This window comes from Blennius ocellaris (genome assembly GCF_963422515.1).
Source record: "Blennius ocellaris genome assembly, contig: SCAFFOLD_66, whole genome shotgun sequence".
Classification (NCBI taxonomy): domain Eukaryota; kingdom Metazoa; phylum Chordata; class Actinopteri; order Blenniiformes; family Blenniidae; genus Blennius; species Blennius ocellaris.
In genome coordinates, this window is record NW_027662066.1 from 264361 (window position 1) to 269360 (window position 5000).

Here is a 5000-nt window from a genome sequence, read left to right on the forward strand (position 1 = left end):
TTTCCCACTGTAAAGATCTGACTGACAGCTCAGCCATGATGACAGGGGAGGAGGAGGAGGAGGAGGAGGAGGAGGAAGCAGCCTCTTGCAGCCACTCCAGTAAAGTAGTGAGAGTGAGTGAAGGACAGGAGCTGAGCAGCAGCCAGGTCTCAGGTCTCTCAGTCCAAGAGGACATGGAGGAAGAAGAGGAGGAGGAGGATTCTGATAACACCTCAACCACTGGGTCTGTCAGTCAGCAGACTGACCTGTATACCCTGGAGGAGGTCAAGGCCTTCCTGGACCAGACCTTCAACAAGTCGGTTAAAGTCACAGATTACTTCAGTGACTCTAACAAGTTCATCAGGACTGTGAAGGTGCTGCAGAAGCAGGTCGGCTTTGACCTGCTGGATGAAAAGAAACGCTTCAGATTGAAGAAGCACATCACAGCTCTGAGGAGGAACAGTGTGAAGACTGTGAAGCGACTGAAGAGGAAGTGATGATCATGCTTCACGGGGTGCATCTTTTTCTTTAACAGTTCTCTGGTCTTTTCTGTCCTCCTGTCTCTTTCCCTCTCTTTCTTCATGAGGAGCCTCAATATAGCGTCTCTGAATATGAATGGGGGGAGGGACAGGCAGAAGAAGGCTCTCATCCCTGAGCTAGCTAAACAAAAAAACCTAGATGTGCTGTTCCTCCAGGAAACACACACCGTCAGCTCAGACGAAACCGACTGGGGTCTATGGTGGGGGGGGTCCTACCACCTCAGTCACGGGACCAATTTCAGTGCAGGGGTAGCTGTGCTCTTTAGAACCACCACCACAGCTACTGTCCTGGCTGTTACTGAGGTGGTTCAGGGTCGTCTTATTATCGTGCAGGCCAGGATAGAGGACTCTGTCTTCTGTTTTGTCAATCTTTATGCTCCTAGTACTGGAGCAGACAGAGTCAATCTTTTCACTTTATTAAAAAACAAACTGGCAGACCATGACCAAGACCACATTATACTGGGGGGGGATTTTAACTGCACCTTAGACTTCACCATTGACAGGATTGGAGAAGAGCCACACCCCCGATCAGCTCAGACCCTCAGAATAGCTGTGACCCAACTGGACCTGGTGGACTCCTTTAGAGTGAAGTATCCACAATCCAGGGAGTACACCTGGGTCAGGATTAGTAACAACCAGGTGAGAGCAGCTAGGCTAGACAGGTTCTACCTCTCAAGCTCTCTCAGACCCAGAATCCTCAGTTGTAGCATCAGTCCAGTTGGGTTCACTGACCACCATCTAGTCACAGTACAGCTAATAATTTCTCCAGGGCAGAGGGTCAAGTCCTGCTGGCACCTTAATAACAAACTCTTGCAAGACACCTTCTTCTGTCAGGCCTTCAAACATTTCTGGCTTAACTGGAAGAGCAAGAAACCAGAGTTCAGTTCTCTGAAGTTATGGTGGGAGGTGGGAAAGGCACAGATCAGGGTCTTCTGTCAACAGTACACCTCCTTCTCTTCAGCTAGGGTAAAGGCTGAAATAAAGAACCTGGAGCAGAACATCAGGAACATAGAGAAAGGTCTAAACAGGGACACAGAACCCACCACTGGCCCCCTGCTGAGGGAGAAACGGACCGAGCTGAGCTCACTCCTGCAGGAGAGAGTTAAAGGAGCCCTGGTTCGATCCCGTTTCCTGCAGCTGAAAGACATGGATGCTCCCAGCTCCTTCTTCTTCAACCTGGAGAGGTCGGTAGCAGAGAGGAAGCTGATGACCAGCCTGAAGCTCCCAGGGGGGAGAGTCACCACTGATCCAGCCGAGATGAGGACCCATGCAGTGGACTTCTACTCTGAGCTGTTTGCCGCCGAGTCCTGTGACCTGGAGAGCCGGGCGGAGCTCCTGGAGGGTCTTCCTCAGCTCAGCCCAGGGGAACAGACTGCTCTGGACGAAGGGCTGTCATTGGAGGAGTTGACTGCGGCGGTCCACCAGTTGTCATCGGGCCGAGCTCCGGGGATCGACGGGCTTACCACGGACTTCTTTAAGAAGTTCTGGAGTATCCTGGGCCATGATCTTCATGGAGTCCTCCTGGAGAGCAATAGAACTGGCTCCCTTCCAGTGTCGTGCCAGAGGGCGGTACTTTCCCTGCTGCCAAAGAAGGGCGACCTGGCCTTGCTAAAGAACTGGAGGCCAGTAGCTCTGCTCTGTACAGACTATAAGATCCTGTCCAGAGCCCTGTCCAACAGACTGAAGGAGGTGCTGGGTCACATCATCCAGTCTGACCAGAGCTACTGTGTCCTGGACAGGACAATCATGGACAACATTTTCTTAATTAGAGACGTGGTTGATGTGTGTGATGGTTTTAATGTAAACACGGGTGTCATTTCCTTGGATCAGGAAAAAGCGTTTGACAGGGTGGATCACTCCTATTTGTTTTCTACACTTAGAGGTTTTGGTTTTGGTGACGGGTTCGTGTCCTGGGTGAAGCTTTTGTATTTTAATGCTCAGTGTTTGGTGAAGGTTGGGGTGGGGCTGAGCCGGCCCATCCCTGTACGGCGGGGCATTAGACAGGGCTGTCCCATTTCTGGACAATTGTACACTTTGGCCATCGAGCCTCTGCTGTGTGGGTTGAGGGGTCGGCTCAGAGGGCTCTCTTTGCCTGAGCACTGTGGTCTCGAGCATCCTCTAGTGCTTTCTGCCTATGCAGACGATGTAAATGTCTTTGTGTCTGGTCAAGAGGATGTACAGGGATTACAGAACTCCCTGGCGTTATATGAGAAGGCGACCTCTGCACGAGTGAACTGGGGGAAGAGCGAGGCTCTGCTGCTGGGTCAGTGGAGGGAGCAGACGATTCCCAGTCTGCCTGGGGGGCTGGAATGGAAGAGGGAGGGGTTAAAAATACTAGGAGTATTTCTGGGGACTGAGGCTTTCAAACTCAAGAACTGGGAAGGGGTTAAGGAGAAAGTGTGCGCTCGGTTGTCTAAATGGAGGTGGTTGCTACCTCAGCTGTCGTACAGGGGGAGAGTTCTGGTGATCAATAGCTTGGTTGCCTCGATGCTCTGGCACAAACTCATCACCTTGACACCACCGAGAGGCCTGGTTGAAGACATCCAGAGGACGGTCCTGGACTTCTTCTGGTCGGGTTATCACTGGGTCCAAGCAGCAGCTCTGTACCTGCCAGTGGCTGAGGGGGGTCAGGGACTGATTGACCTAAAGTCAAGAATGGCCTCCTTCAGACTGCAAACGGCTCAAAGACTGCTCTACGGCTGTGGTCCGGGATGGTTGAGCACAGCTCGACTGCTCCTGGGGAGAGTGGGGAACCTGGGGCTGGGAAAACAGCTCTTTCTGATGGAGGCTGAAGGGCTGGACCTGGCTGGGAGCACCCCCTTCTACAACTCAGTGCTACAAGCCTGGAAAACCCTGGGGGCCCAACGAGAAGTCGTCCAGACTCCCGGCATGTGGCTGTTCGAGGAGCCTCTGTTCAACAACAGCTTCCTGAACTCTCAAACCCTGCAATCCGCCAGCCTTCGGGAGAAGCTCAGACAGGCCGGCTGCACCAAACTGGGACATCTAATGAGGCTGACTGCCTCGTCTGGGGGCTCCCTGAGAGAGAAGAGCAACATCACCTCCGCCAGACTGTTCAACAGGGTGGTGGAGGAAGTCTGTGCAGCCCTGCCACGACACCTCAGACAGTTTGTGACGGACCAGGCACTGTGTGAGCAGTGGTATGAGGACGGTGACTATGGCTTCCCCTCTCTACTTGTTACTCCAGCAGTGGGGGAGTGGCAGGAGGGGGGGGGGAGGCTTCTGTCTCTGACAGCCACGGCTGAACATGTTCCAGGAAGCATCAAAGAAGGACCTCTACCAGACCTGTGTCAAGGTGTCCAACCTCCGGCTACTAGCCGAGTTCAGAGAGTCGAGGTGGACCGAGTTCTTTGGCCCCGACTCTTCCCCCAGGCGAAGTTGGCGCTCGCTGTACAAGCGTCCAATTGAAAAACGGACAGCGGACCTCCAGTGGAGGATCATACACGGCGCCATAGCTACGAACAGATACAGAGCGCGCATTGATCCAAGGGTGAGTGACGACTGCCTGTTCTGTTCCCAGACTGAAACCCTGGTTCACTTGTTTGTAGAGTGTCGCAGGTTAACGCCACTTCTTGACGCCCTGAGGAGGCTTTTCCTGGGATTTGGTATTGCGTTTTCTTCCGAGTTGTTCATTTTCGGGCCGAAGTACACAGCCAACAATAAGGCTGTGAGTATTTTGGTCAACTTCTTGTCGGGGTCCGCAAAGCTAGCCATGTGGCTGACCCGAAGAAACAAGACCCAGAACTGTGGGAGTGTGGAGCTGGTGCCGGTTTTTGAGGGACTGGTCAAGGCCCGGCTCAGGGTGGAGCATGCCTACTATAAAGTAGTGGACAACCTGCAGGACTTTGTCCGGTTGTGGGCAGTGGAGCAGGTGCTGTGCTCTGTGGGAGGAGGTGGAGAGCTGATTGTCCACATATGAGGATTTCTATGTTCATGGCTTGTTTTTCTTTGTTTTCTCTTGTTGTTTAGTTTAAAATCATTTATTTTATTTAAAAAAAAAAAAAAAAAAAAAAAAAAAAAAAAAAAAAAAAAAAAAAAAAAAGTAATGCTCTAGTTTTTTTCCTTGGGCAAAGTTTTTCAATAAAGGTTTTTTTGAAACCCAAAACCCTCTGTCTCTCTCTCTCTCTCACTCTCTGTCTCCCTCTGTCTCTCTCTCTGTCTCTCTATCTCTCTCTCTCTCTCTCTCTCTCTGTCTCTCTCTCTCTCTCTCCCTCTGTCTCTCTCTCTCTCTCACTCTCTGTCTCTGTCTCTCTATCTCTCTCACTCTCTGTCTCTGTCTCTCTCTCTCTCTCTCTCTCTCTGTCTCTCTATCTCTCTCTCTCTCTCTCTCTGTTTCTTTCTCTCTATCTCTCTCTCTCTCTGTTTCTTTCTCTCTCTCTCGCTCTCTGTTTCTTTCTCTCTCTCTCTCTCTCTCTCTCTGTTTCTTTCTCTCTCTCTCTCTCTGTCTCTCTCTCTCTCTCTCTC

General features: G+C 51.6%; 1 protein-coding gene across 2 annotated transcripts in view; it reads left to right on the forward strand.

Moving 5' to 3' along the window:
• tfe3a (transcription factor binding to IGHM enhancer 3a) overlaps positions 1–5000 on the forward strand; it is a 26353-nt gene that overhangs the window by 6725 nt on the left and 14628 nt on the right. The window lies entirely within an intron of this gene.